Genomic DNA, 10,157 nt, shown 5'->3' on the forward strand with positions numbered 1-10,157 from the left:
CCATTCAGGAGCCTTTCCGTTCCACATATGCCCCACAGATTTAAGTTTTTTTATTAGATATTTTTATGTACATTTCAAATAGTATTCCCTTTCCCGGTTTCCCATTAATAAGCCCCCTATCACATCCCCCTCCCTCTTCTTCTATTAGGGTGTTCACCCTCTCCAACCACCTCCCCTTCCTGCCTCCCTGTCCTGAAATTTCACTATACTGGGGGGTCCGGCCTTGGCAGAACCAAGAGCTTCTCCTCCCATTGGTCAACAAGGCCATCCTCTGCTACATATGCATCTGGAGCCATGGGTCTTCCCATTTGCACTCTTTGGGTAATGATTTAGTCCCTGGGAGCTCTAGTTGGTTGGTATTGTTGTTCTTAAGGAGTTCCAAGCCCCTTCAGTTCCTTCAATCCTTTCTGTAAATGCTCCAAAGGAGACCCATTCTCATTTCAATGGTTTGCTGTTAGCATTCGCCTCTTATTTGTCATACTCTGGCTGAGCCTTTCAGGAGACAGCTATTTCAGACTCCTCTCAGCATGCACTTCTTGGCATCAGCAATATTGTCTAGTTTTAATGGCTGAATATATATGGCTGGATCCCCAAGAAGAGCAGGATCTGAATCCTTCAGTCTCTGCACAAATTTTATCTCCATATCTCCTCCTTTGAATATTTTTGTTCCTCTTTTAAGAAGGAATGAAGTATCTGCATTTTGGTCATCCTTCTTATTGAGCTTCATGTGGTCTGTGGACTGTATCTTGGGTAATTCATGCGTTTGGGTTAATATCCACTTATAAGTGAGAGCACACCATGTGTAGGTTTTTGTGTGATTGAGTTACCTCACTCAGGATAATATGTTCTAGTTCCATCCATTTGCCTATGAATTTTGTGAAGTCATTGTTCTAGGAGCTGAGTAGTACTCCATTGGGTAGAGGTACCACATTTTCTGTATCCATTAATCGGTTGAAGAGCATCTGGGTTCTTTAAGCTTCTGGCTATTATACATAAGGCTGCTATGAACATAGTGGAGCATGTGTCTTTGTGGTATCTTGGAGCATCATTTGAATATATGTGGCATAGTTGGATCCTCAAATAATACTATGTTCAATTTGCTGAGGAACCACCAGACTGATTTCCACAGTAGTTGTACCAGCTTGCAATCCCACCAAAACTGGAGGAGTGTTCCTCTTTTGCCACATCCTCCTCAGCATCTGTTGTCACCTGAAGTTTTGATTTTAGCCATTCTGACTGTGTGAGGTGGAATCTCAGAATTGTTTTGATTTGTAATTCTCTGATGACTAAGGATGTGGAACGTGGAACATTTCTTTAGGTACTTCTCAGCCATTCAATATTCCTCAGTGGAGAATTCTTTATTTAACTCTGTACCCCATTTTTAAAAAGGTTATTTGATTCTCTGGAGTCTAACTTCTTGAGTTCTTTGTATATATTGGATATTAGCCCTCTATCAGATGTAGGATTGGCCAGGAACTTTTCCCAACCTGTTGGTTGCCATTTTGTCCTAATTACAGTGTCTTTTGCCTTATAGAAATATTGAAGTTTTATGAGGTCTCATTTGTCTATTCTTGATCTTATAACATAAGCCATAGGTGTTTTATTTAAGAAATGTCCTTCAGTGACCATGTGTTCCAGACTCTTTCCCACTTTTTCTTCTATTAGTTTGAGTGTACCTGGTTGTATGTAGAGGTCTTTGATCCACTTGGTAATAAGCTCTGTACAGGGCAGTAAGAATGGATTGATTTGTATTCTTCAACATGCTGACCTCCAGTTGAACCAGCACCATTTGTTGAAAATGCTATCTTTTTTCCACTGGATGGCTTTAGCTCCTCTGTCAAAGATCAAGTGACCATAGGTGTGTGGGTTCATTTCTGGGCCTTCATTTCTTTTCCAATGATCTACCTGCCTGTCTCTGTACCAATATCATACAGGTTTTATCACTATTGTTCTGTAATACTGCTTCAGGTCAGGGATCGTGATTCCCCCAGTTCTTTTATTTTTAAGGATAGTTTTTTGCTATAATGGGTTTTTTGTTATTCCAAGTGAATCTTCAAATTGCTCTTTCTAAGTCTATGAAGTATTGAGTTAGAATTTTCATGGGAATTTCATTGAATCTGTAGATTGCTTTGAGGAAAATGGCCAATTTTTCTATATTAATCCTGTCAATCCATGAGTATAGGAGGTCTTTCCATCTTCTGAGATCATCTTCAATTTCTTTTGTCAGAGACCTGAAGTTCTTATCACACAGAACTTTCACTTGTTGGGTAGAGTCACACCCAGGTATTTTATGTGATTTGCATCTATTTGTAAACGGTTTAATTTCTCTAATTTTTTTCTCAGCTTGTTTATCAGGAAGGTTACTGATTTGTTAGAGTTAAATTTACACCCAGCCACTATGCTGAAGTTGTTCATCAGGCTTAGGAGTTTATTGTTGGAACTTTTGGGATCATTGAAGTATGCTATCATATCTGCAAATGGTAATATTTTGATTTCTTCCTTTCCATTTTGTATCTTTTTGACCTACATTTTTGGTCTGATTGCTCTGGCCAAGACTTTGAGTACTACATTGCCTAAGTAGAGAGAAAGTAGTACCTGATTTTAGTGGACTTGCTTCAAGTTTCTCTTCATTTAGTTTGATGTGGGCTACAGTTTACTGTGTATTCCTTTTACTATGTTTAGGTATGGGCCTTGAATTCCTGATCTTTCCAAGACTTTTAACATGAAGGTGTGCAGAATTTTGTCAAATTCTTTCTTGACATCTAATGAGAGGATCATGTGGTTTTTATCTTTGAGTTTGTTTACTTAGTGGATTAGGTTGATGGATTTCTATATATTGAACTGTCCCTGCATCCCTGGGATAAAGCCTTCTTTTTTTTTTTTTTTTTTTTTTGGTTCTTTTTTTTGGAGCTGGGGACCGAACCCAGGGCCTTGCGCTTCCTAGGCAAGTGCTCTACCATTGAGCTAAATCCCCAACCCCAAGCCTTCTTGATCATGATGGATGATTGCTTCGATGTGTTCTTGGATTCTGTTTGCAAAAATTTTATTGACTATTTTTGTGTCTATATTTATATGAAAAATTGGTGTGAAATACTCTTTCTTTGTTGGGTCTCTGTGTGGTTCAGGTATGAACATAATTGTGGCTTAATAGGAGGAATTGGGTAGTGCTCTGTCTGATTCTATTTTGTGGAATAATTTGGACAATATTGGTATGAGGTCTTCTATGAAGGTCTGATAGAATTCTGCACTAGAATCATTCGGTCCTGGGCTTTTTTTTTTTTTTTTTTTTTTTTTGGTGGTGGGGAGACTTTTAATAACAGCTTCTATTTCTTTAGGAGCTACGGGACTGTTTAAATGGTTTATCTGATCCTGATTTACATTTGGTACCTGGTATCTGTCTAGAAAATTGTCCAGTTCCTCCAGATTTTCAAGTTTTGTTGAATATAGGCTTTTGTAGAAGGATCTGATGATTTTTTCAATTTCCTCAGATTCTCTGATTGTGTCTCCCTTTTCATTTCTGATTTTGTTAATTAGGATATAGTCTCTATGCCCTCTGGTTAGTTTGGCTAATAGTTTATCTATCTTGTTGATTTTCAAGAAGAACCAGCTCCTGGTTTTATTGATCCTTTGTATAGTTCTTTTTGTTTCTGCTTGGTCGATTTCAGCCCTGAGTTTGATTATTTCCTGCCTTCTACTCCTCTTTGGTGTATTTCCTTCTCTTTATTCTAGAGCTTTTAGGTGTGCTGTCAAGCTACTAATTTAAGCTCTCTCCAGTTTCTTTTTGCAAGCACTCAGAGCTATGAGTTTTCCTCTTAGTACTGATTTCATTGAGTCCCATACATTTGGGTATATTGTGCCTTCCTTTTTATTCCTTATTTCTTCCTTGAGCAAGTTATCATTGAATAGAGTGTTGTTAAATTTCCATGTATATGTTTGATTTCTGTTTTTATTGTTGTTATTGAAAATCATCCTTAGTCCGTGGTGATCTGATAGGATGCATGGGATTATTTCTATTTTCTTGTATCTGTTAAGGTCTGTTTTGTGACCAATTATATGTTCAATTTTGGAGAAGTCACCATGAAGTGCTAAGAAGGTATATTCTTTTGTTTTAGGATGAAATGTTCTATAAATATCTGTTAAATCCATTTGGTTCATAACTTCTGTTAGTTTCTCTATGTCTCTGTTTAATTCCTGTTTCCATCATCTGTCCATAGATGAGAGTGGGGTGTTGAAATCTACTATTATTTTGTGAGTTGCAATGTGTGATTTGAGCTTTAGTAAGGTTTCTTTTATAAATGTAGGTGCCCTTGCATTTGGAACATAGATATTTTGGATTGAGAGTTAATATTGTTGGATTTTTTCTTTGATTAATATGAAGTGTACTTCCTTATCTTTTTTGATAACTTTAGGTTGAAAGTCGATATTCTTTGATAGTAGAATGGCTACTCCAGCTTATTTCTTCCAACCATTTGCTTGGAAAATTGTTTTCCAGCCTTTTACTCTGAGGTAGTATCTGTCTTCGTCATTAAGGTGTGTTTCCTGTAGGCAGCAAAATGCTGGATCCTCTTTAAGTAACCAGCCTGTTAGTCTATGTCTTTTTATTGGGAAATTGAGCCCTTTGATGTTAAGAGATATTAAGGAATATTGAGAGTTGTCTCCTGTTATTTTTGTTGTTGGAGGTGGAATTATGTTTGGGTGGCTCCCCTCTTTTTTGTTTGTTGCAAGGAGATTACTTTCTTGCTTTTTCTAGGGTGTAGTTTCCCTTGTGTTAGGGTTATCCATCTATTATTCTTTGTAGGGCTGGATTTGTGTAAAGATATTGTGTAAATTTGGTTTTGTCATGGAATATCTTGGTTTCTCCATCTATGTTGAGAGTTTTGCTGGATATAGTAGCCTGGGCTGGCATTTGTGTTCTCTTAGTGTCTGTAGGACATCCGCCCAGGATCTTCTGGCTTTCATAGTCTCTGGTGAGAAGTCTGGTATAATTCTGATAGGTCTTCCTTTATATATTACTTGACTCCTTTCCCTTACTGCTTTTAATATTCTTTCCTTTTTTTTTCTTTAATTTGTTTGTTGTTTTGACTATTATGTGACCGGAGGAATTGCTTTTCTGGTCAATCTATTTGGAGTTCTGTAGGCTTCTTGTGTTTTATGGGCATTAATTTTTTTAGGTTAGGGAAGTCTTCTATAATTTTGTTGAAGATATTTACCTGCCCTTTAAGTTGTAAATCTTAGCTCTCTTCTATACCTATTATCCTTAGGTTTGATCTCATTATGTCCTGGATTTCCTGGATGTTTTAGGTTAGGAACTTTTTTGTGTTTTGCAGTTGTGTCAATATTTTCTATGGTATATTCTGCCCCTTCTCTCTTCTATCTCTTGTATTCTGTTGGTGATGCTAGCATCTAAGACTCCTGATCTCTTTCCTAGGCTTTCTATCTCCAGGGTTGTTTCCCTCTGTGATTTCTTTATTGTTTCTATTTCCATTTTTAAATCCTGAATGGTTTTGTTCAATTCCTTCAGCTGTTTGGTTGTGTTTTCCTGTAATTCTTTAAGAGATTTTTGTGTTTTCTCTTTAAGGACTTATACTTGTTTACCTGTGTTGTAATGTATTTCTTTATGGAGTTATTTATGTCCTTCTTAAAGTCCTCTGTCATCATCATGAGATGTGATTTTAGAACTAAATCTTGCCTTTCTGGAGTGTTTGGATATCCAGTGTTTGATTTGGTGGGAGAACTGGGCTATGATGATGCTATATAGTCAGTTGCATAGATTCCTGAGCTTGCCTCTAGCCATAAGGTTGTCTCTGGTATTAGGTTGTCTTGCTATCTCTGACAGTGGCTTCATCTTCCTGTAAGCCTGTGTGTATCAGCACTCCTGTAGACCTATTTTGTTTTGTTTTGTTTTGTTTTTTCCAGTTGGATCTGAGGACCCGGTCAGCTTCAGGTATAGGCAGAAACCAGAAGGGGCCTATCTCAGACTGCTCCTGGGTTTGTGTGTCCTGAGGCCTCCAGGCAGGTTGCTTGTAGCAGAGGAGTTGGTCTTACCTCTGCTCTCAGATCTGTCAGTACTCCTGGTAACTGTCTTTCAGTTCTGGGCACAGGCAGAAACCGGAAGGGTCCTGCCCCTGACTGTTCCTATGTTCCTGTGCCCAGATGGCACAAAAGGCACTAGGCAGGTTCCTCTTGGACCAGGAATGTTAACAGATGTGGCAGTCTTCCCTGAGTTCTCAGGATTGTCCACACTTCTGAGAATCCATCTCTCTCCCCCATGGGATTTGGTACAGATTGCTGTGGGACTGGTACAGCTCCAGACTTAAGTTTTACATATGCTTTATTATAAATTTTATGTATCTGTGTTATTTTATCAATGAAATTTATTCATTATTTATTCAACATGTAATACTTGAATGGTCAAAGTATTTTGTGGGTTTTTTATGTTTATTCTTTTTATTTTCTTCATTAATTTGATTTTGTTACATCTTTTATCATAATTTCAAAGTTATTCTATTATTTATTTCTTCTATTTTAATATGACCATAGTAATTTTCCAGTTTGCTGTATGTAGAGTATATGCCTTTGTTGAAGTCCTAACTGACAACTTGGAAGTCACTAGTTAAATGTTTTTATACATGTATATACACATGTAAGACACATCTATGCAGTGTCTTGAATAAAATGTCAGGTTCATTAAGTAATATTTTGCTTGCACTGTTTATAACAGATTTGTCAGCCACCTGGATGAGCCCCTTGGTAAAAAAAAAAAAAGTATGTTTCCTTATTAATTTAGATTAACGCTAGCAATTCCTCACTTGCTACACATTCTGCATATAGTTTTAGATGAAAGACTGATGCTAAGGTTGGCAGATGATAGCTCAATCTTTCTTTTCACCAAATTTGGAGCAGTAGTTACCTTTCTCTTTTACGTCTTTATCTTTTATGATGTCAACACTTCCTTAGACTTACAGGCAAGGCCCTGTTGCAATTCTCACTGTTTCATAGGAAAGGATTCACACAGAAAATGTAATCTCTTTCAGAATAAACAGCTTGCTTTCTTAGAGTTTCCTATTACTTGTGAATTGTTAGGGTTTTTTTTTTCCCAACATGATGAAATCATCCATTTCCTTGACAGAGAAAAAAGGGGAAACAATCATTTTATCATTTCCCATTTTATCATTTCTCCCCAGGACACTATTTCAGCTGTCTCATCTTCTCTTCATCTTCTGGGGACTGTATTTATTTTATAGCAAACTATTTTGTTGTTGCTGTTCTTGGTACTTTTCATAAATCCTGGTTCTTCCTTATCTTAAAGATCAGTTTCACATTGTATTCATCATGTCTTAAACTACTGTAGGATTAATGTTTTATATTTATTATTTTATTTTGTGCCTACAGTATGTTTTTAGGAGATCATTGTTAACCATTTTTGTAGGTAAAGCATCTAGCATGTAGCACAGCCAGGCTACATAAGCAACACTGTTTGAGAGTCCTCACTCTTTGTCATTTGCAGATGTTGATTCTTTCTTTCAGGTTTCTTACTGACCTTTTGAAATCTGTTAAGTTGCTTTTGCAACCATAGCAAAACCTGCTCTTCTTTCTTCTTATTCAAAGGTATATCTCCAAATAACTTACTGGTGCCTCTGTGCCTTATGAACCACATTTCCCATTTAAAGTAGACCTGTCTCTGACTTAGTGCCATTTAACTAAGTCTGTTGGTTACAGAAAGCAGGCTGAATTTTGACTAAAGTTTCCATCTTATGTCCTCAGTTTAAAGAGTACATTCACTGGCATTCTTCAGTTAAACATTTACCAGAATATTTGTTTTTTAAACTGGGAATTTAGAAGGCTATAGTCTCTCAATTTTCTTCATTTACAGCATCTCAAGAAGACCAAGCCTGTTACATATGCAGTTTACACAGAAAAGATGTTTTCAACTTCTCTATTGAGGATATAAATATGGAGAAAAGGAAAATGCTAGGCTAGATTATAAGGCAACAACATAAAATGCAGTAGCTGGGTCAATTTAGGGCACTGAGGGGCAGAGTGCTTTGGACTCTGGAAAGGCAAGTGGAAAAGCAACAGCAGGCAAGTAGGAACAAGCATGGAGTAAAAAAGTATCTCTAATTTTACAGCCACAAAAATCTTACAGACATTACAAATGTGCTTGCTGGAATAATAATGTCTAAACATAGGTTGCAAATACAAAGAAATCTAGATAATAAAGCAAAATACAATTAACATAAATAGAAGGAAAAGAAATTATATCTAAGAGAAAAGAAAGTCTATCTGAAAGATTATATGGAAATAACAACAAAAGTCTGCCACCTCTCTTCCTCTTACACACACACACACACACACACACAAACACACACATACACACACACACCAGAAAGAAGGAGACCCTTAGTAACTGTCATTTCTGTGAATGACAGAACTTAATCCAAAAATAAAGTTTCTGTTGTGAAATATAGGGAAGAAAGAAAGAAAAAGACATAAGAGATGTCTAAAATTCTGCTGAGGGCAAATATTTGAAATGAGTTAACTAAAAAAACTGGGGATTCTGACAGCAAAACACGTCTGACATCAATACATTGTTGACTTTTCCATAGACACAGTAAATGTAGTGGGGGGCACTTTAAGTTTTTGAAGGAATGATTTTCATCATGAATACAGGATTCAGCCAAAATATCAATCATATTTTGAGAGGGTATTTTATAATGTCTCAGAATATTAGAAGTCAGAAAAGCTCTTTCTATGGAATCTGTTTTCAGGAAGTTTCTATGGAGATGAAAAAGAAAAAGAGCTAGCATTAGTCTGTTCAGGCTTCTACAAAAAATACCATAATTTTAGGAATTATAAAATTTTCAATGTTTGATGGCAATGCATGGTTTAGCACACTTATCATCCCTGCACTTCAGAGATCAGGCACAGCAAATCTATCACAGAAGAAAACAAAAGAACAACAATTTTAGAAAGGCTTTATTTTCCTCAATTGCAGATGCTAAGAGGTTCAATACCAAGGTACCAACGTCTGGTAAGGTTCCATTATCCATAAGTGACATCTTTTGCCGTTTGCTCACATGGCATGGGAGCCAATTTGTTCCTTGAACTATTTTCGCCTCACATTCCAGAGGCCATGAATTCTATTTCTATCATCTTTTTTTAAAGATTTATTTATTTATTTTATGAGTACTCTGTAGCTGTCTTCATGCACACCAGAAGAGGGTATTAGGTTCTATTACAGGTGATTGTGAGCCACCATGTGGTACTGAGAATGGAACTCAAGGCCTCTGAAAGAGCAATCTGTGCTCTTAACTGCTGAGCCATCTCTCCAGCCCTATTTCTGTCATCTTAAGTATTGACTTTCACTGTAAATTTATGGATAGGACACATAGTATTTGCTAAGATCTAAGAAGTAAAATATTTACATAATAAAATGGTGACTGGAATGGTGAATACAAGGTGGAGTGTGAGAGAATTGGCCTTGATTTATCACAGTACAAAATAAGTATGTAAAACTGATAAACTAGAAAATATGAAATAATGACATTGGGTTTAGTTGTACGCATCCGAAGAAGCAAGAGAAAGTTTAAAAACAAAAAACCTGGTGATTATTGGAAATAAGAGGAATAAGTATAACATTTGTAACCATTCCACTGTCTCAATCAAGTGTGTATACATCAACTAAGGCACACTAAACTGTGCTTTAATAGTAGATAATGCTCCAATCTTTTTTCTTAAACCAAAGGAAGCTATGCCTCCCTACAAAGACAATGTCTATCAACAGGAATGGTGAGAACTGTGCCCTACCATAATGTTTCTGGACTCCAGAGAGATGAGCACTTGTTTTTACAATCTTCCTCTCTTTGGGAAGACAGGAAAATCTGAAGAAGCTAAAGTAACACGGCCCCACTGAATTCTTGTGCTTGTGGGTTACAAATATTCCATCCTTTCATTCAAATCCCAGAGAGTTGCAGCAAATATTTGAGAAAAAGCGATATGGCCCACAACAGCCTGTGACACTTTTAAAATAGGTGAATGCAGATACAATGACTACGCAATGCTCTGCAAACCACTCATTTAAAATAAACGGCAGTTCTTTTAAAACTGATAACCATGGAAGGGGAAGCCCTTGGTCCTGCCAAGACTGAACCCCCAGT

The sequence above is a fragment of the Rattus norvegicus genome, chromosome 2 (assembly GCF_021556685.1).
Source record: "Rattus norvegicus strain SHRSP/BbbUtx chromosome 2, alternate assembly SHRSP_T2T, whole genome shotgun sequence".
Taxonomy (NCBI): Eukaryota; Metazoa; Chordata; class Mammalia; order Rodentia; family Muridae; genus Rattus; species Rattus norvegicus.